Raw genomic sequence first — 22,755 nt, 5'->3', positions numbered from 1 at the left:
AAAAGGGCGTTACGTCGTAGCCTATAGGCCTATTGTGTCTTTCGGAGCGTTGCAGAAATTTTATAATAAAAAATTTAATAATAACATAATTTACTGCAGTGACTTGTTTTAAAGCACATGACGGATAGTGCAGCTACTGTAGGAGTGGTTTGTGATAGATCTAAAAGAAATGTGTTTGTGCCCTTATAGCTTAATGACAATCTTAGCTGCTGAAAAATGCCTGTAACATAGGCTACCTCACCTGTGCGTAAAGCTGCCTGCGTCACACAGCCTGCACTTCATATCATCCTCACAACCAATCTATTATCCATCTGACTGGTCATGATCTTCAATAACAGTCATAACAATTGATCAGAGTTCATTATCAGAGAGTCATGTTACTCTCACAGGCGGCGCTAATAATGTTCCGTAAATGATCAATGAAAAAAATCCTGTATTCTTGATGATTTCACTGTAGAAACTTGGAAACTGCATGCTGGTGGATGCGTGCATGGAGAGACAGGGCGGTGAGGGGCGCACAGCACAGACCCTGATAGAAAAAGTGAATCACCTTCGTAGCGAGACTTGGGTTGGCCACAGGAGAGGCATGTCTGAGGTGGCTGTTGCAGCTGCTGCTTCTCCAAGCTGGTGTGGACCATCTTCTCAACAGCAGGAGCAGCCTGTGCTAGGGGATTGGTGATGCAGGGGGCAGAAGTGTGACTGGGACACATGCAGCTTTAGTAGTGACAGTCATCTGTGGTGGAGGCAGGCCAGGCTGTAATAGAAGTAGGGATGAAATTATTACCGGTTTACTGATAAACCATGGTCAAATTCCTGATGATAGTATTACTGTTTCAAATTTTAATGATCAATAAAACCAAAGTTTGATTACAGCGCTTTGAAAAAGACTGTAAATACTGTGTCACTGGCTCCCCTGGCCAGTGACACTTAAGAATCGACTAGGTGACAACCAAGTATAGTTTGGTGACAAGCTGGAGAGACAGTTGACGGTCGGAGAGACAACATCCGGTACGGGATGGGATTAGCACCCGATCCTGGCTCTCTCGTGAGGGAGAAATCCACAAACGCTACGGATTAGCCTCCTGAAAATCTGTGCAAAGATCGGTGCGGCCTGGGGTACTTCAGGCTAGAGTGAGGTGCTCGCCGCAGGCGAATGACGTGCAGCGCACAGGCCTGTCTTCTCTCTGCCCTCTCAGGGTGACAACAACCTTGTCACCCTGATGAAGGCCTGTGTGCCGCAACGCGTCGGTCATGTCATGGTGTCTTTGGGTCATTTATAAACAAAATTAATTCTGTTCTTTTTCTATTGATTTTTTTTGTACTGTTATTTTTACATTGAAGTCAACGGCGAGTGGCTTGTGTTTTCCCCCTAAAAGGGGCGCAGCGCCTTGACGTTTTGCAAAGTACCCAGATTTGCTGGTCTGGTCTATCCAGACGCAGGTTGCACGTCTGAGTTTTCTAAATAAAACTTGGTGAAATTATTACAGTGAATGCATTTCATCATTATCATTTTATTTTGGCCACTATAATCGTGATATGAAATGTTATCTCTTACCCTTTCATCTCTAGGGGGAAGCAAAGCAGGCTCTTGTGGAGGCAGGGCATAGCTGTAGTGGAGGCAGGCCAGGCTGTGGTGGAGGCTTTTCGTCCATAAAGATGACTTCTGCACATAAAACAAAATACATTGTATACTGTGTTTTGCATTCTAATGAAAGCCTATGTTCCACATTGTGTTTTTGTTGAACACAGGGTTTCTTCACATTTTCAAATAAAAAAATTCCATGTTCTCCAGACCTTTATTTTGCCCCTGCTACCTAGGTTATATCAGTATAGATGAAGATTGTTCTTCACAGGCAGATATATCAGAATGTGTGTGTGTGTGTGTGTCTCAGTAGATAATTACAACCCGTACAGTCTGCTATACTGTACAGTTTGTATACTGTAAACAACCTAGGGGTTATGCTAATCAGATGATACTCTTTTTAGTTACACAGAAAGGCAGACAAGCTAGCACTACAAACTGTACAGTCTGCTATACTGTACAGTTTGTATACTGTAAACAACCTAGGGGTTATGCTAATCAGATGATACTCTTTTTAGTTACACAGAAAGACATGACTGTAATCCAACCACAAGCTATTGAGAAAGAAACGCACCTCAACACTGCCCATAATGATCCAGCTGCTACATACTGTAAATGCCAATAACGTTTCAGACGATCTGAAAGCATTAATGTTATCTACTACCCTTAACTACACTACTGTGTGAAACGATAGCATTACCAATAAATATTTTCGCCCCCCCCCCCCCTCCCTCCTAACTAACGCGACGTTAACTAACGCCAATGCACAGCGCGATGCTGTCTAGGTCAAAACAACATGAGTCTAATCAATAAAATGTTATATCATTACAAATTGAATCATAAATTACTTACTTGACGTAATTATTCCCTAAAGGAGTTTCTCTGCCACCCTCCGCCATCTTGAAGACAGCTGAGATGCAACGAAAGGCAAAACTACGGTGGTCACCGTGCTCATGCGCAAACAGAGTTTGAGCCCAATACACAATGAATGGAAAATGGACCGGGGTTCGATTCCCCGACGGGGAGGACTGTACTATTGTATGCGACGGTAGTGCTGTGCCCTCATCCCCATTGTGTTGCTGTTGGCACAAGCGTTTAATTCTCCCTAGTCTCATTGACGTCAGCAAGCTTCCAGCGATGGAGGGTCTGAATCACAAGTCTCTTTTTCGGCGCTCCGTCCAGATGCTGGACGCAAACTCTTGTTGGCTGGGCTGTGACGGAAGTGACATCATACAGCGCATCTCCATATTACATTCTGACAAGGAAACATGTACAGTGAGTGGAACGCCGTGAAGCACCGTGAAGAGACTAGTCTCGCAGTGCCAGGAGCCACCAAAAAGTAGCGATAGGCTGTCTTGCAGGAAGAATGAGTGGGCAAGATAATTTGATGGCTGCGTTACAGAAAGTGTGCCACGTCCACGGTGTAGATGCTCTCAAGGATGTGTTTGTTGCAGTTGTTGCAGTTCACCCGGGGTCGATTTAGCTGATGCACACGTTCTGAATGCACCGCCCACGAGGTCCCCGGTTGGTCAATTCAGATGTCTGTCATGCATCCTCTATTTTTTGGCTTGGGGGGCAGGCCTTAACGACTTTTCAGAGTTGTGTTGCAGATGTAGATATCTACGGCTGGCACTGCCAGACTAAATTCTCCCATGCCTTCACTGCCTAGTGTCCAGGTGGACTCTCTCGTCAAACAAAACCAGGATGGACAAATCCCTCACTGTTGTAGTCACAAACTACCATCTCTTTACAGAGACATGCACACACCCAACTTGCATGGCAGCTTGCCTTGCACACACACATGCTTCTATATCAAAACGCCGCTGTGAAAAATGTCTTGTGTTTTTATCCTGGGAAGGGTACAGCCCCATGGGACTAACTTCTGCTCGGCAATCGTTGGTCAGGCGTCAAATTTTTTGCATGCAGGGATTAAAGTTCTCCGTCGCTACGACGGATTTCCGTCTATTGGAGCCAGATATGAAATGTGAAAAATACCAACATTAAAGCCCCTTTGTATATTTTCAATGTGTATTGTATTGAGTTTGAATGAAAGCTTTTATTTTGAAAAATTCCGACCGGACGTCCAAATGATTCTCCTGGGCTGTGTTCAAGCCACAATAAGTCTGAAAATGTATTGCTACGGTTTCCAGGTTGAACGTCATGTTTCCTTGCCTGTTTCAATGCACCACTATGTTGGCTGATAAATGTTTTGCTACGTTGTTTTCGGCCCGCTGAACGCGACTCTGCAAAGCCACTCCATGTAACGCTAAACAAAACACTGTTGCCGATCTGCCTCTCAGACAGCGTTAGTTCCTAATGTTAAATTATCCATGACAGCATTGGACTGAAGAATGTTTGTTATTGTGAGAATTGGAGTTAATTTATTACTGCAAAGGTGGAGGAACTTTGAAAACATGCGCGATGCGGAGTTGTCTTTTATTGGACACGGACAGGTAAAACTTGCTAACACACACACGCTCAAAAGTTTGCTGCAGTAACGTTAACGTTATTATTTTCGGTGTATTTTCCCCCTTGACAGCGTGGGGGGTCGATGCTTTTTCCACGACCACATGTCACTAATTGTCATTTCCACCATAAAGATGCATGTCAGCAGAATAACGTTATTTGATGGAGAGAAAAAGTCTAGTGGAGTTTAACTAGCGGCAATGCTAACGTTATTGAATGAGCTATAGGCACCTATCTGTAACGTAACATGATAACATTAACAAACAACTGTTGCTAGCGCAGTAGTCTCGCTAGCCAGCCTCTCTTCCTTTCTGTCAGAGAGTCTGGCGTCGCAGGTTTCCATTGTGGGATTGCGAAAAAAATGCTCTGTTTGGGTTAACCAATCAGCCTCGTCTTGGGCGGTGCTTAGCGTTAGTGCCCTTGGAAAATAGTTTCGGGGTGGAACTTGTGCCGAGCAGGCCTTCTTTATTGCACAATCCAAATTTTCTTCAAAACTTGCCATTTTCAGCGTGTAGCAACGAGTTAGCCTGTAGGTTTCTGCCGTTAGCTTTCTTTGCTAGCTAGTTAGCGTTCGGCGGGAGCATTACAGCGACACACATGGGAGCAGAAGCCGCTCTGATTGACATGGTCGGAGCCAATGAACAGAGCGTGACAGAGCTTGCAAGCGGGGGAGCGGATATCCTGCTGCCACCGAAACAGCCGCTCGAATGGGAGAGCAGCTTTAGAGCAGGGGCGGGCTGATCCCTGTTGCCTGTTTCCACAGCGCCAGACTCTCTGACGGAAAGGAAGAGAGGCTGGCTAGCGAGACTACTAGCGCAGTAACTAGTTGGTTACTAACTTTCTGGTTAGCATTAGATGTGTCAGCTGCTGCTAGTCTCTGAGTTAGATGATAACAAGATGTTGATTTCATCTGTTACCTGACTCCTGTAACACTAGCGTTAGGTGGTTAGCCTAGGCATGCTAGGTGTTGTCTGACAGTATTAATTGGTGTGTTTTCATAACAGTAGGCTACCAGACCATCAGCTCAGTGGGACAGGAGGGGTGAGAGTTTGGGTGGAGCTGAGCTGTGTGACTGGTGGAAGAGAACCTCCTTAGTTGGGACATATGTTTGACAATGTTGTTGTAGTTCCTGTGGCTACTGTTAGTTATAATTGTTATACTGATCCCTTAACCTACTTGTTTGACTCGATAAAAAACATCTATATATTAATTGTGATTTATTATAGCCAGTAATTTTCACATGTCTCTGTTGGCATACCTACGTGGAACCTTATAACATCAGCCCAGAACACAATTCATGCATCATTAGGCCTACTGGATGTTTGGGAACTTGAGAGTGAAATGAGTGTGATGTACACACTGTCTGCCATTTTTTACATGAAAACCCATGTGAAGCAACGGCAGGCTGGGGAAAAAGCGGACACTCTAGAAAGCCCGAAATAGCTAAAATAGGCCTAGAAAAAATTTCAGTCAAAAGATTTTATTTTGCTTTAACCCCTGTGCATGTTTTTAGTGGGCAGTTTTGTTATATGGAGGAAACCCCAGGTGAGCAAACTCCACAGAGAAAGTCCCCTTTTCACCAGATAACATCAACTGGGCATGAGGCACCGAAGCCATGGGAGAAACATGTCCCCAGTGCAACCCAGGCATGAATCGAATTCAGGACATACTTGCTGTGAGGCGACAGCCATACAACTGTGTCACCATTTCCCCAAAATGTGTTGCTGTTCCTGTCCAGTTTCAAACTGAGGAAGTTTGACACCTTAGGCGAACGTTAACTACGGGAACTGGCTATGGAAGCGCAACAACGCTGTCCAGCAATTCCCAAAAAGCAGGAAACAAACAAATCATTTTCCAGAGCTTTGGAGATTCCTTGGCTTCTTGTGAGGCACTTGGATGTGGTAAAGCCACGTCACACCTCTCATTCACATCAATGGCAATTTGTCCATTCAGCTGGGTGTACAAGGCTCTGTTTTTGAATGGACTCTCTACCTCCTCTGGTCAAGATCACAAATAATCCAGAGGAAGCTAAAGGCTATGGAGAATGCAGGCATCGATCCCGCTACCTCTCGCACGCTAAGCAAGCGCTCTACCATTTGAGCTAATTCCCCTCCACAGAGTGAGACTGGTTCTTGATCTGCCTCCAACACTCCTTCCGAAGATCGTTTTCATCTCCTCCTCTCCTTGTTGCTTCCTCATGCGCACAACTCTCTTATACCTTTTTTACATCAAAAGTCCCACGATACATGTGCTTTTGTTACCCAGGAAAGCAGCAGGCGGTAGCAGCAGCAGCATCGCCTTTCAAACTTTAGATCGCACTCAATCCACGTTTCTCCACCGCTGCGGGCTGTCTCTTCACCCTCCTTTTTCCCTTCTTCTCTCACAGCTGTCCAGACACAGCTGTCCACCAGCCAAAACAAAATGGAAACTCCAGAGTAAAAAATTCAAACTAATGTCATTTAAACAAGTAAATAGCCTCACTGATGCACGTTGGAGGAGAAAAAAATGTTTCAACAAACGAAGCAGCAAACATTGTATCAAAATACTCGTTTGGATGTTAAGATTACATAATAGTGAAGCTGTAAAGCATTACTCAAAATGTGAACGTTACAACGAGGGATTTATTTTGAAAGAGCTAAAGCGGACGACCTACTTACATTCTGGCTGACTTGACGCAGTCTATGTGCCCCTGCCTGGGCTCGTGAGCTTTGTGGGGTGTACTCGTGCATGACGAAAGACACTTTTCTCTCTGCATATTCCGAGCCTGTGGGAATCACTGAATCTCACTGACTCACGCTGGAAAAGGGGCGGCAACTCATGCAAAAGCACATGTTGGACCGGACCACTGATCAACAATCTGGATTCCAGTGAGTCTATTGAAGAGCTGGAAAGATTTATCGAGGTGAGCCATCAAAAAGCACATGGGACCATGTCTTTGAAAAAGATAAACTTTGGGAGCACTTGTGGAAAAGACAAGACAATCCTAAAAAACATCAACAAGGATTCCAGACCCTCACCCAAAAGAGCACGCTCTGCGGACTGTGAGGGAGGTGAACCAACAATGGTGGTAGAAATTGCTCTACTGGCATCCATTAACAAAAGACTTGAAAAGCTTGAGATTTTGGATATTATGAGGGAGGAATTGAGCAAGCTCAGAGCGAGCCTAGAATATAGTCAGATGCAAATAGATGATTTGGTGCGTGATAATGTGGTGCTAAAAAGCTCAATGCATACTGTGGAGAGTAAAGTGGCTGCTATTGAAAAGGAAAACAAGCAGCTGAAGGAAAACTTGCTGGATCTCCAATGCCGTTCCATGAGAGACAATATTGTGTTCTCTGGAATTCCGGAGGATACCAACACAGCCTCCGAATCTGTTGTGCGGAAATTTATGACTGAGCAATTAAAAATGCAACCGGAAACAACTGAGCGCATCACTTTCTCTCGCGTTCACAGAATGGGGAAGGTCTCTGAGGATAGGCCAAGAGCCATTGTGGCCAGATTTGAACACTATAAAGACAAAGAACTTGTTAAAAGCAAAGGCCGGGAACTCAGAAATACATCCTTTGGAATGAATGATCACTTTCCTCCTGAGATCAATGCAAGAAGGAAAATTCTATACCCAATTATGAAGCAGCACCGGGGACAAGATGCACGTACCGCACTGGTTGTTGACAAGTTGTACATAAATAACCAGCTGTACAGGGACTCAAAGGTCACTCCATGGTTGTTCTAGATTTGTTACGGTCTGATGGGTTGTTAAGCCCTGGACTCATGATGCCTTCTATGAACATTTTAACATAAATATGATGGACATTCAGTTACCAACTAAAGGATTGCACTTGGCCCATATCAATGTGTGTAGTCTTCCAAACAAAGTACATGAGGTGCTTAGTCTGTTGAATCATAACAATGTCCACATCTTAGCTGTTACTGAAACCCACTTGGATGCATCCATAGAGAACGGTCAAATACATATAGATGGATACAGTTTAATAAGGAGAGACAGAAACAGGCATGGAGGGGGCGTCGCTCTATATATACAGAGTCATATTCATTTCCACAGTCGTGATGATTTACATGTCAATCAAATGGAAGCAATTTGGGTGCAGGTGCAACTGCCACACCAGTCACCCTTGTTAGTCGGCTGTGTCTATAGGCCTCCGAGTGCTAATGCAGCCTATCTGACTGACCTATGTGTTAGTATTGACCGAGCAACGGATGAAAACAAAGAGGTTTATCTACTTGGAGATTTTAATATTAACTGGAAGGATGAAACTAATGCAAATAGGTCAAGATTGGCTAATTTTGCTATCTCCTGCAATATGACACAAATGGTGGATAGAGCAACAAGATTGTCCTCTCGGAGAGGAATATGTGTGGAGACATGTATTGATCTGATTTTTTGTAACACACCAGAACAGAGCTCTAAAGCGAATTCCTTTCCAGTTGGCTGGTCAGATCATAACATAACAACAATCACAAAATGTACTAAAGTTCCCAAGAAACCACCTCGTGTCACAATAAAAAGAAGTTTTAAACATTTTAATAAGGAAGCATTTGAAAGTGAATTGGCAGCCACACCATGGGAGATAATATATTTAGAGGACAGTCTTGACCATGCGACTGAATGCTTCATGAAACTATTAACTGATGTAATGGACCATCATGCCCCGTTGAGGAAACGAACAATAAGAGCATGTTCCTCTCCTTGGATAGATGATGAACTGATGGCAATATTCAAAGAGAGAAATGAAGCCAAAGTAACTGCCTCCCAGACAAAACAGGAATCAGACAAAGAGATTTATAGAAGGTTGCGCAATCATGCACTTAATATGAATCGTAGGAAAAAGGCCTCATTTTATGAAAATGCTTTTAGCAAATGTAAATATGACTCAAAAGCAACTTGGAACACTGTTAAGGGTTTGCTAGGGACTTCTTCATCAGTATACCCAACCAATGTGGAAACCAACGGAAATATATTGACCAAGCCAGTAGAGATTGCAAATCACTTTGCAGATTTTTTCCAGAACAAAATCAACGATTTAAGGTTGAAAGTTAAATCTACAGCATCTGAACACAATATTACAAAATTGATAAAGGAAAACATCATGTGCGATAAATCTTGCTCATTCACTCCAACACCAGTGACAACCAATGACGTCCTTAAGCTTTTACGATCACTGACTAATGGGAAATCTGCTGGCTATGATTTTATTGACAATGCTTTGCTCAGAGATGCTGCTTCCCAGATTGCTTGCCCGCTTACATACTTGTTCAATTGGTCACTAGAAGCAGGGCATTTTCCAAAGGTATGGAAACAAGCTAAAGTGTGTCCATTACCTAAAGACAAGAAAAAAACAATTACGACAGACAATAGTCGACCTATTAGTGTCTTACCAGCTCTTAGTAAAATTTTGGAAAGTATAATGAGCAGTCAAATATGGGACTATATGGAGAGCAACAACCTTCTCTCTCCAAATCAACATGCTTATCGTAAAGACCACTCTACTGCAACTGCTTTAATAGAGATGAGCGATAACTGGCTTGATCATGTAGACAAAGGTAAAACTGTTGGTGTTGTATTCTTAGATTTCAGTGCAGCATTTGATCTAGTAGACCATGAGATATTATTAATGAAACTCTCACAATATAATTTTGATCAGAAATCCATCAAGTGGATGAGATCCTATCTGACCGAGAGAACACAGACAGTCTATACTAATGGTGCATTTTCAACACCTCGTCAGCTTCAATGTGGAGTGCCACAGGGAAGCTGTTTGGGTCCATTGCTGTATATACTATATATAAATGACATATCTCATGTACTGTCTAAATCAGGAGCCACCATATTTGCAGACGACATAACAGTGTATGTCCCAGGAAAGTCAAACAGTGAAATAGAAGAAGCTTTGAACTTGGATTTGGAGAGAGTCATAGAGTGGGTCAGGATGAATAAGCTGGTACTTAACACGAGGAAAACCAAAGTAATGGTAGTTGGGTCTAGAAGAAAAAAGATACAGGAGTCCCCTCTACAACTCACTGCAGACGGAGTAAATATAGAGCAGGTGAAGGAGAACAAACTACTTGGAATACAGCTGGATGAATGTTTGTCATGGACATCTCATATTTCCCATTTATGCAAGAAGATTACTGGAACTGCATGTATGATACGTAGAGTGTCAAAATATCTCCCATTGTATATATTAAAACAAGTAGCACATGCACTTATAGGAAGCCAAATGTCATATTGTGCAGAGGTTTGGGGAAGCGCTAGAAAGGGAGAGATTAAGAGGCTTCAGATAGCGCAAAATAAAGCAGCTAGAATTATATTAAAATGTTCATATGATACTCCAATTGTTGAGCGTCATAATGCCCTCTGCTGGTCATCAGTTAGAGATACAATTGATAGGTCTTCTCTCAATTTATTTTATAATATGCAAATAAAGAGAAGGCCAAAACTGATTATTGACAGGTTTCACTTGGTGAGGAACAGACATTCAATTAATACTAGAACTGCATTGTCATCTGACTATGTCACTCCAAACTTTAAGCACTTAAGCGGTCAACGTAAATTCTCCTATCGTGCAATAACTTTGTGGAATAGGCTACCGGCATCTATCAGAATTGTATCTAGAAGAGATTTTAGGAAGTATGTTAAGACCTTTTTAGATGGGCATTGGGACTAATTACTGTAGGATGGTATAGGGTAGGTTTATATCAGGAAATTAGATAAGGTGTTTGTATATCTTTTTGTATTTTTGTATTTTTATTATATTGTACAACTGTGTACAAGGAAATGTATTGATATGTTGTAACGTAATGTTGTAGGGTATGTTGTTATGTTTTTATGGTATTTGATATGATGTGTTGTATGTTTAATGTGTCAGGACTCTTGGAAGAGTAGCCTTTGGCTAAAAGAGATCCTAATAAAAACTCAACTCAAACTGCCAAGATTTATATCGCCAGCCGGAGCAGCGTAAAAACCCACCTCACTTGCAGGGTCGCTCTATCGGCTAAACAGCCTAGCTTGGAAACTTTTAGACTGAAGAAAATGGCACTAGTTTGTGGATATTAGTGGGATTTTTGGCCAGTCTAAAAGCGGCTTTACTATCTGAAATCCTAGTCCAACATTGCTTCTATTCCTTCCATCTATGAACAAACAAAATTGGATTAGTGTAATCACTTCATTTTGTGATCAGATAATACCACTCAACAAGTAATTTTCCTTTTTGTAACATACAATATTGAGAGCTGGGCCAAACAAATCACTTTTACTAGAAATTCAACCAATTTACCATAACTAAACATCCCTTCAACATACTTCTAAACTGTCTAAGTTGTCTTTCCTGGTGAACACAACCTCCTTTGTTTTTTAGTCATACTTCGCCTCCACTTCAAAAGGAACAAAGGCAAAACTTCGAAAGTAGCCTAATTCTACTATAACTGCAGACCTGGCAACCCTTCTGCTGCGGCAGTGTTGGTTACTTGTTTATTCAAAGTGTATTAATATTGATCGTGTCACATGTCCAAATTGCAGCAAATCCTACACTGCATGTCCTCGGGATCCCTCAGGACCAACGGTTGTCAAGATATGTGAAGACACATAAAGACAGAGATTCCCGGGAATTAGTAGAGAGATACTGTGACCTCTGCTGAAATGCATTTTTGAGTCAAGATTCAGATTTAAAAAAAAATGCTGAGGTTGGTCCAGGTGTGAAGCCTCGTTGGCGCAGTAGGCAGCGCAGTCTCATAATCTGAAGGTCGTGAGTTCGAGCCTCACACGGGGCAGCTGTTTTGGACGGCACGGTGGCTCAGTGTTCACTACTGTTGTCTCACAGAAAGAAGGTCTCGAAAAGTCTTTAGATCGTAACTGGAACATGTATAGAGCAGCAGAGGTTCTCTTCCCCATGAACCACCTTGAGACACAAATCTCTCTGAAATAGCAGCATGGAGGGGAAGGAGGGAGGAGGCAAATTCGAATTCAAGACTCTGGCACTCGCCTACATGGCAGTAAAACAGACTGCCCCTACAGGCCAGTACACCAGACCACCCCTCTTTATGTGCAATCTATAGTCAGGTTCCAAACCTCACCTCGCTCCCTTCGCTCCTCCACCCTTGCCGGTCGCCTCGCCTCTCCTTCCCTACGTGGACTTAGAAGTCGCTCATCCCTGTCGCGACTCTTCTCATCCCTGGTGCCACAATGGTGGAATGAGCTCCCCTCTTCTGTCGAAACGGCCCAATCACTGCCCAGCTTTGGACAGAAGCGCCATAATGTACTGTAATGTCGCGGGATTGATTGCTGCATTCTCCTGAAACTTGTCCATCTCCTCGTTAGTATAGTGGATGAGTATCCCCGCCTGTCACGCGGGAGACCGGGGTTCGATTCCCCGACGGGGAGGACTATACTATTGTATGCGATGGTAGTGCTGTGCCCTCATCCCCATCTGTGTTGCTGTTGGCACAAGCGTTTAATTCTCCCTAGTCTCATTGACGTCAGCAAGCTTCCAGCGATGGAGGGTCTGAATCACAAGTCTCTTTTTCGGCGCTCCGTCCAGATGCTGGACGCAAACTCTTGTTGGCTGGGCTGTGACGGAAGTGACATCATCCAGCGCATCATACAGCATGCCTCCATATTACATTCTGACAAGGAAACATGTACAGCTAGCCAGCCTCTGTTCCTTTCTGTCAGAGAGTCTGGCGTCGCAGGTTTCCATTGTGGGATTGCGAAAAAAATGCTCTGTTTGGGTTAACCAATCAGCCTCGTCTTGGGCGGTGCTTAGCGTTAGTGCCCTTGGAAAATAGTTTCGGGGTGGAACTTGTGCCGAGCAGGCCTTCTTTATTGCACAATCCAAATTTTCTTCAAAACTTGCCATTTTCAGCGTGTAGCAACGAGTTAGCCTGTAGGTTTCTGCCGTTAGCTTTCTATGCTAGCTAGTTAGCGTTCGGCGGGAGCATTACAGCGACACACATGGGAGCAGAAGCCGCTCTGATTGACATGGTCGGAGCCAATGAACAGAGCGTGACAGAGCTTGCAAGCGGGGGAGCGGATATCCTGCTGCCACCGAAACAGCCGCTCGAATGGGAGAGCAGCTTTAGAGCAGGGGCGGGCTGATCCCTGTTGCCTGTTTCCACAGCGCCAGACTCTCTGACGGAAAGGAAGAGAGGCTGGCTAGCGAGACTACTAGCGCAGTAACTAGTTGGTTACTAACTTTCTGGTTAGCATTAGATGTGTCAGCTGCTGCTAGTCTCTGAGTTAGATGATAACAAGATGTTGATTTCATCTGTTACCTGACTCCTGTAACACTAGCGTTAGGTGGTTAGCCTAGGCATGCTAGGTGTTGTCTGACAGTATTAATTGGTGTGTTTTCATAACAGTAGGCTACCAGACCATCAGCTCAGTGGGACAGGAGGGGTGAGAGTTTGGGTGGAGCTGAGCTGTGTGACTGGTGGAAGAGAACCTCCTTAGTTGGGACATATGTTTGACAATGTTGTTGTAGTTCCTGTGGCTACTGTTAGTTATAATTGTTATACTGATCCCTTAACCTACTTGTTTGACTCGATAAAAAACATCTATATATTAATTGTGATTTATTATAGCCAGTAATTTTCACATGTCTCTGTTGGCATACCTACGTGGAACCTTATAACATCAGCCCAGAACACAATTCATGCATCATTAGGCCTACTGGATGTTTGGGAACTTGAGAGTGAAATGAGTGTGATGTACACACTGTCTGCCGTTTTTTACATGAAAACCCATGTGAAGCAACGGCAGGCTGGGGAAAAAGCGGACACTCTAGAAAGCCCGAAATAGCTAAAATAGGCCTAGAAAAAATTTCAGTCAAAAGATTTTTATTTTAAGTGACATCATCCAGCGCATCATACAGCATGCCTCCATATTACATTCTGACAAGGAAACATGTACAGCTAGCCAGCCTCTGTTCCTTTCTGTCAGAGAGTCTGGCGTCGCAGGTTTCCATTGTGGGATTGCGAAAAAAATGCTCTGTTTGGGTTAACCAATCAGCCTCGTCTTGGGCGGTGCTTAGCGTTAGTGCCCTTGGAAAATAGTTTCGGGGTGGAACTTGTGCCGAGCAGGCCTTCTTTATTGCACAATCCAAATTTTCTTCAAAACTTGCCATTTTCAGCGTGTAGCAACGAGTTAGCCTGTAGGTTTCTGCCGTTAGCTTTCTACGCTAGCTAGTTAGCGTTCGGCGGGAGCATTACAGCGACACACATGGGAGCGGAAGCCGCTCTGATTGACATGGTCGGAGCCAATGAACAGAGCGTGACAGAGCTTGCAAGCGGGGGAGCGGATATCCTGCTGCCACCGAAACAGCCGCTCCAATGGGAGAGCAGCTTTAGAGCAGGGGCGGGCTGATCCCTGTTGCCTGTTTCCACAGCGCCAGACTCTCTGACAGAAAGGAAGAGAGGCTGGCTAGCGAGACTACTAGCGCAGTAACTAGTTGGTTACTAACTTTCTGGTTAGCATTAGATGTGTCAGCTGCTGCTAGTCTCTGAGTTAGATGATAACAAGATGTTGATTTCATCTGTTACCTGACTCCTGTAACACTAGCGTTAGGTGGTTAGCCTAGGCATGCTAGGTGTTGTCTGACAGTATTAATTGGTGTGTTTTCATAACAGTAGGCTACCAGACCATCAGCTCAGTGGGACAGGAGGGGTGAGAGTTTGGGTGGAGCTGAGCTGTGTGACTGGTGGAAGAGAACCTCCTTAGTTGGGACATATGTTTGACAATGTTGTTGTAGTTCCTGTGGCTACTGTTAGTTATAATTGTTATACTGATCCCTTAACCTACTTGTTTGACTCGATAAAAAACATCTATATATTAATTGTGATGTATTATAGCCAGTAATTTTCACATGTCTCTGTTGGCATACCTACGTGGAACCTTATAACATCAGCCCAGAACACAATTCATGCATCATTAGGCCTACTGGATGTTTGGGAACTTGAGAGTGAAATAAGTGTGATGTACACACTGTCTGCCGTTTTTTACATGAAAACCCATGTGAAGCAACGGCAGGGTGGGGAAAAAGCGGACACTCTAGAAAGCCCGAAATAGCTAAAATAGGCCTAGAAAAAATTTCAGTCAAAAGATTTTATTTTGCTTTAACCCCTGTGCATGTTTTTAGTGGGCAGTTTTGTTATATGGAGGAAACCCCAGGTGAGCAAACTCCACAGAGAAAGTCCCCTTTTCACCAGATAACATCAACTGGGCATGAGGCACCGAAGCCATGGGAGAAACATGTCCCCAGTGCAACCCAGGCATGAATCGAATTCAGGACATACTTGCTGTGAGGCGACAGCCATACAACTGTGTCACCATTTCCCCAAAATGTGTTGCTGTTCCTGTCCAGTTTCAAACTGAGGAAGTTTGACACCTTAGGCGAACGTTAACTACGGGAACTGGCTATGGAAGCGCAACAACGCTGTCCAGCAATTCCCAAAAAGCAGGAAACAAACAAATCATTTTCCAGAGCTTTGGAGATTCCTTGGCTTCTTGTGAGGCACTTGGATGTGGTAAAGCCACGTCACACCTCTCATTCACATCAATGGCAATTTGTCCATTCAGCTGGGTGTACAAGGCTCTGTTTTTGAATGGACTCTCTACCTCCTCTGGTCAAGATCACAAATAATCCAGAGGAAGCTAAAGGCTATGGAGAATGCAGGCATCGATCCCGCTACCTCTCGCACGCTAAGCAAGCGCTCTACCATTTGAGCTAATTCCCCTCCACAGAGTGAGACTGGTTCTTGATCTGCCTCCAACACTCCTTCCGAAGATCGTTTTCATCTCCTCCTCTCCTTGTTGCTTCCTCATGCGCACAACTCTCTTATACCTTTTTTACATCAAAAGTCCCACGATACATGTGCTTTTGTTACCCAGGAAAGCAGCAGGCGGTAGCAGCAGCAGCATCGCCTTTCAAACTTTAGATCGCACTCAACCCACGTTTCTCCACCGCTGCGGGCTGTCTCTTCACCCTCCTTTTTCCCTTCTTCTCTCACAGCTGTCCAGACACAGCTGTCCACCAGCCAAAACAAAATGGAAACTCCCGAGTAAAAAATTCAAACTAATGTAATTTAAACAAGTAAATAGCCTCACTGATGCACGTTGGAGGAGAAAAAAATGTTTCAACAAACGAAGCAGCAAACATTGTATCAAAATACTCGTTTTGATGTTAAGATTACATAATAGTGAAGCTGTAAAGCATTACTCAAAATGTGAACGTTACAACGAGGGATTTATTTTGAAAGAGCTAAAGCGGACGACCTACTTACATTCTGGCTGACTTGACGCAGTCTATGTGCCCCTGCCTGGGCTCGTGAGCTTTGTGGGGTGTACTCGTGCATGACGAAAGACACTTTTCTCTCTGCATATTCCGAGCCTGTGGGAATCACTGAATCTCACTGACTCACGCTGGAAAAGGGGCGGCAACTCATGCAAAAGCACGTGTTGGACCGGACCACTGCCAAGATTTATATCGCCAGCCGGAGCAGCGTAAAAACCCACCTCACTTGCAGGGTCGCTCTATCGGCTAAACGGCCTAGCTTGGAAACTTTTAGACTGAAGAAAATGCCACTAGTTTGTGGATATTAGTGGGATTTTTGGCCAGTCTAAAAGGGGCTTTACTGTCTGAAAACCTAGTCCAACATTGCTTCTATTCCTTCCATCTATGAACAAACAAAATTGGATTAGTGTAATCACTTCATTTTGTGATCAGATAATACCACTCAACAAGTAATTTTCCTTTTTGTAACATACAATATTGAGAGCTGGGCCAAACAAATCACTTTTACTAGAAATTCAACCAATTTACCATAACTAAACATCCCTTCAACATACTTCTAAACTGTCTAAGTTGTCTTTCCTGGTGAACACAACCTCCTTTGTTTTTTAGTCATACTTCTCCTCCACTTCAAAAGGAACAAAGGCAAAACTTCGAAAGTAGCCTAATTCCACTATAACTGCAGACCTGGCAACCCTTCTGCTGCGGCAGTGTTGGTTACTTGTTTATTCAAAGTGTATTAATATTGATCGTGTCACATGTCCAAATTGCAGCAAATCCTACACTGCATGTCCTCGGGATCCCTCAGGACCAACGGTTGTCAAGATATGTGAAGACACATAAAGACAGAGATTCCCGGGAATTAGTAGAGAGATACTGTGACCTCTGCTGAAATGCATTTTTGAGTCAAGATTCAGATTTAAAAAAAAATGCTGAGGTTGGTCCAGGTGTGAAGCCTCGTTGGCGCAGTAGGCAGCGCGTCAGTCTCATAATCTGAAGGTCGTGAGTTCGAGCCTCACACGGGGCAGCTGTTTTGGACGGCACGGTGGCTCAGGGTTCACAACTGTTGCCTCACAGAAAGAAGGTCTCGAAAAGTCTTTAGATCGTAACTGGAACATGTATAGAGCAGCAGAGGTTCTCTTCCCCATGAACCACCTTGAGACACAAATCTCTCTGAAATAGCAGCATGGAGGGGAAGGAGGGAGGAGGCAAATTCGAATTCAAGACTCTGGCACTCGCCTACATGGCAGTAAAACAGACTGCCCCTACAGGCCAGTACACCAGACCACCCCTCTTTATGTGCAATCTATAGTCAGGTTCCAAACCTCACCTCGCTCCCTTCGCTCCTCCACCCTTGCCGGTCGCCTCGCCTCTCCTTCCCTACGTGGACTTAGAAGTCGCTAATCCCTGTCGCGACTCTTCTCATCCCTGGTGCCACAATGGTGGAATGAGCTCCCCTCTTCTGTCGAAACGGCCCAATCACTGCCCAGCTTTGGACAGAAGCGCCATAATGTACTGTAATGTCACGGGATTGATTGCTGCATTCTCCTGAAGCTTGTGCATCTCCTCGTTAGTATAGTGGATGAGTATCCCCGCCTGTCACGCGGGAGACCGGGGTTCGATTCCCCGACGGGGAGGACTATACTATTGTATGCGATGGTAGTGCTGTGCCCTCATAACCATCTGTGTTGCTGTTGGCACAAGCGTTTAATTCTCCCTAGTCTCATTGACGTCAGCAAGCTTCCAGCGATGGAGGGTCTGAATCACAAGTCTCTTTTTCGGCGCTCCGTCCAGATGCTGGACGCAAACTCTTGTTGGCTGGGCTGTGACGGAAGTGACATCATACAGCGCATCATACAGCGTGCCTCCATATTACATTCTGACAAGGAAACATGTACAGCTAGCCAGCCTCTCTTCCTTTCTGTCAGAGAGTCTGGCGTCGCAGGTTTCCATTGTGGGATTGCGAAAAAAATGCTCTGTTTGGGTTAACCAATCAGCCTCGTCTTGGGCGGTGCTTAGTGTTAGTGCCCTTGGAAAATAGTTTCGGGGTGGAACTTGTGCCGAGCAGGCCTTCTTTATTGCACAATCCAAATTTTCTTCAAAACTTGCCATTTTCAGCGTGTAGCAACGAGTTAGCCTGTAGGTTTCTGCCGTTAGCTTTCTACGCTAGCTAGTTAGCGTTCGGCGGGAGCATTACAGCGACACACATGGGAGCGGAAGCCGCTCTGATTGACATGGTCGGAGCCAATGAACAGAGCGTGACAGAGCTTGCAAGCGGGGGAGCGGATATCCTGCTGCCACCGAAACAGCCGCTCGAATGGGAGAGCAGCTTTAGAGCAGGGGCGGGCTGATCCCTGTTGCCTGTTTTCACAGCGCCAGACTCTCTGACAGAAAGGAAGAGAGGCTGGCTAGCGAGACTACTAGCGCAGTAACTAGTTAGTTACTAACTTTCTGGTTAGCATTAGATGTGTCAGCTGCTGCTAGTCTCTGAGTTAGATGATAACAAGATGTTGATTTCATCTGTTACCTGACTCCTGTAACACTAGCGTTAGGTGGTTAGCCTAGGCATGCTAGGTGTTGTCTGACAGTATTAATTGGTGTGTTTTCATAACAGTAGGCTACCAGACCATCAGCTCAGTGGGACAGGAGGGGTGAGAGTTTGGGTGGAGCTGAGCTGTGTGACTGGTGGAAGAGAACCTCCTTAGTTGGGACATATGTTTGACAATGTTGTTGTAGTTCCTGTGGCTACTGTTAGTTATAATTGTTATACTGATCCCTTAACCTACTTGTTTGACTCGATAAAAAACATCTATATATTAATTGTGATTTATTATAGCCAGTAATTTTCACATGTCTCTGTTGGCATACCTACGTGGAACCTTATAACATCAGCCCAGAACACAATTCATGCATCATTAGGCCTACTGGATGTTTGGGAACTTGAGAGTGAAATGAGTGTGATGTACACACTGTCTGCCGTTTTTTACATGAAAACCCATGTGAAGCAACGGCAGGGTGGGGAAAAAGCGGACACTCTAGAAAGCCCGAAATAGCTAAAATAGGCCTAGAAAAAATTTCAGTCAAAAGATTTTATTTTGCTTTAACCCCTGTGCATGTTTTTAGTGGGCAGTTTTGTTATATGGAGGAAACCCCAGGTGAGCAAACTCCACAGAGAAAGTCCCCTTTTCACCAGATAACATCAACTGGGCATGAGGCACCGAAGCCATGGGAGAAACATGTCCCCAGTGCAACCCAGGCATGAATCGAATTCAGGACATACTTGCTGTGAGGCGACAGCCATACAACTGTGTCACCATTTCCCCAAAATGTGTTGCTGTTCCTGTCCAGTTTCAAACTGAGGAAGTTTGACACCTTAGGCGAACGTTAACTACGGGAACTGGCTATGGAAGCGCAACAACGCTGTCCAGCAATTCCCAAAAAGCAGGAAACAAACAAATCATTTTCCAGAGCTTTGGAGATTCCTTGGCTTCTTGTGAGGCACTTGGATGTGGTAAAGCCACGTCACACCTCTCATTCACATCAATGGCAATTTGTCCATTCAGCTGGGTGTACAAGGCTCTGTTTTTGAATGGACTCTCTACCTCCTCTGGTCAAGATCACAAATAATCCAGAGGAAGCTAAAGGCTATGGAGAATGCAGGCATCGATCCCGCTACCTCTCGCACGCTAAGCAAGCGCTCTACCATTTGAGCTAATTCCCCTCCACAGAGTGAGACTGGTTCTTGATCTGCCTCCAACACTCCTTCCGAAGATCATTTTCATCTCCTCCTCTCCTTGTTGCTTCCTCATGCGCACAACTCTCTTATACCTTTTTTACATCAAAAGTCCCACGATACATGTGCTTTTGTTACCCAGGAAAGCAGCAGGCGGTAGCAGCAGCAGCAGCATCGCCTTTCAAACTTTAGATCGCACTCAACCCACGTTTCTCCACCGCTGCGGGCTGTCTCTTCACCCTCCTTTTTCCCTTCTTCTCTCACAGCTGTCCAGACACAGCTGTCCACCAGCCAAAACAAAATGGAAACTCCCGAGTAAAAAAATTCAAACTAATGTCATTTAAACAAGTAAATAGCCTCACTGATGCACGTTGGAGGAGAAAAAAGTGTTTCAACAAACGAAGCAGCAAACATTGTATCAAAATACTCGTTTTGATGTTAAGATTACATAATAGTGAAGCTGTAAAGCATTACTCAAAATGTGAACGTTACAACGAGCGATTTATTTTGAAAGAGCTAAAGCGGACGACCTACTTACATTCTGGCTGACTTGACGCAGTCTATGTGCCCCTGCCTGGGCTCGTGAGCTTTGTGGGGTGTACTCGTGCATGACGAAAGACACTTTTCTCTCTGCATATTCCGAGCCTGTGGGAATCACTGAATCTCACTGACTCACGCTGGAAAAGGGGCGGCAACTCATGCAAAAGCACGTGTTGGACCGGACCACTGCCAAGATTTATATCGCCAGCCGGAGCAGCGTAAAAACCCACCTCACTTGCAGGGTCGCTCTATCGGCTAAACGGCCTAGCTTGGAAACTTTTAGACTGAAGAAAATGCCACTAGTTTGTGGATATTAGTGGGATTTTTGGCCAGTCTAAAAGGGGCTTTACTGTCTGAAAACCTAGTCCAACATTGCTTCTATTCCTTCCATCTATGAACAAACAAAATTGGATTAGTGTAATCACTTCATTTTGTGATCAGATAATACCACTCAACAAGTAATTTTCCTTTTTGTAACATACAATATTGAGAGCTGGGCCAAACAAATCACTTTTACTAGAAATTCAACCAATTTACCATAACTAAACATCCCTTCAACATACTTCTAAACTGTCTAAGTTGTCTTTCCTGGTGAACACAACCTCCTTTGTTTTTTAGTCATACTTCGCCTCCACTTTAAAAGGAACAAAGGCAAAACTTCGAAAGTAGCCTAATTCCACTATAACTGCAGACCTGGCAACCCTTCTGCTGCGGCAGTGTTGGTTACTTGTTTATTCAAAGTGTATTAATATTGATCGTGTCACATGTCCAAATTGCAGCAAATCCTACACTGCATGTCCTCGGGATCCCTCAGGACCAACGGTTGTCAAGATATGTGAAGACACATAAAGACAGAGATTCCCGGGAATTAGTAGAGAGATACTGTGACCTCTGCTGAAATGCATTTTTGAGTCAAGATTCAGATTTAAAAAAAAATGCTGAGGTTGGTCCAGGTGTGAAGCCTCGTTGGCGCAGTAGGCAGCGCGTCAGTCTCATAATCTGAAGGTCGTGAGGCAGCTGTTTTGGACGGCACGGTGGCTCAGGGTTCACAACTGTTGCCTCACAGAAAGAAGGTCTCGAAAAGTCTTTAGATCGTAACTGGAACATGTATAGAGCAGCAGAGGTTCTCTTCCCCATGAACCACCTTGAGACACAAATCTCTCTGAAATAGCAGCATGGAGGGGAAGGAGGGAGGAGGCAAATTCGAATTCAAGACTCTGGCACTCGCCTACATGGCAGTAAAACAGACTGCCCCTACAGGCCAGTACACCAGACCACCCCTCTTTATGTGCAATCTATAGTCAGGTTCCAAACCTCACCTCGCTCCCTTCGCTCCTCCACCCTTGCCGGTCGCCTCGCCTCTCCTTCCCTACGTGGACTTAGAAGTCGCTAATCCCTGTCGCGACTCTTCTCATCCCTGGTGCCACAATGGTGGAATGAGCTCCCCTCTTCTGTCGAAACGGCCCAATCACTGCCCAGCTTTGGACAGAAGCGCCATAATGTACTGTAATGTCACGGGATTGATTGCTGCATTCTCCTGAAGCTTGTGCATCTCCTCGTTAGTATAGTGGATGAGTATCCCCGCCTGTCACGCGGGAGACCGGGGTTCGATTCCCCGACGGGGAGGACTATACTATTGTATGCGATGGTAGTGCTGTGCCCTCATAACCATCTGTGTTGCTGTTGGCACAAGCGTTTAATTCTCCCTAGTCTCATTGACGTCAGCAAGCTTCCAGCGATGGAGGGTCTGAATCACAAGTCTCTTTTTCGGCGCTCCGTCCAGATGCTGGACGCAAACTCTTGTTGGCTGGGCTGTGACGGAAGTGACATCATACAGCGCATCATACAGCGTGCCTCCATATTACATTCTGACAAGGAAACATGTACAGCTAGCCAGCCTCTCTTCCTTTCTGTCAGAGAGTCTGGCGTCGCAGGTTTCCATTGTGGGATTGCGAAAAAAATGCTCTGTTTGGGTTAACCAATCAGCCTCGTCTTGGGCGGTGCTTAGTGTTAGTGCCCTTGGAAAATAGTTTCGGGGTGGAACTTGTGCCGAGCAGGCCTTCTTTATTGCACAATCCAAATTTTCTTCAAAACTTGCCATTTTCAGCGTGTAGCAACGAGTTAGCCTGTAG

At 44.7% G+C, this 22,755-nt stretch overlaps 1 long non-coding RNA gene across 1 annotated transcript; it reads right to left on the bottom strand.

The window, feature by feature from the left end:
• Nucleotides 1-261: 261 nt before the first annotated feature.
• Nucleotides 262-2,497, bottom strand: LOC310783204. The gene is made up of 3 exons (XR_014553070.1): nucleotides 2,435-2,497; nucleotides 1,556-1,663; nucleotides 262-754 (listed from the first exon to the last, which is right to left on the bottom strand). It is a non-coding gene; the product is annotated as an uncharacterized lncRNA (long non-coding RNA).
• Between the last annotated feature and the right edge of the window lie 20,258 nt (nucleotides 2,498-22,755).

The sequence above is a fragment of the Poromitra crassiceps genome, assembly GCF_964638095.1.
Source record: "Poromitra crassiceps genome assembly, chromosome: 10".
Classification (NCBI taxonomy): Eukaryota; Metazoa; Chordata; class Actinopteri; order Beryciformes; family Melamphaidae; genus Poromitra; species Poromitra crassiceps.
This window is presented reverse-complemented; position numbering and strand designations above follow the sequence as displayed.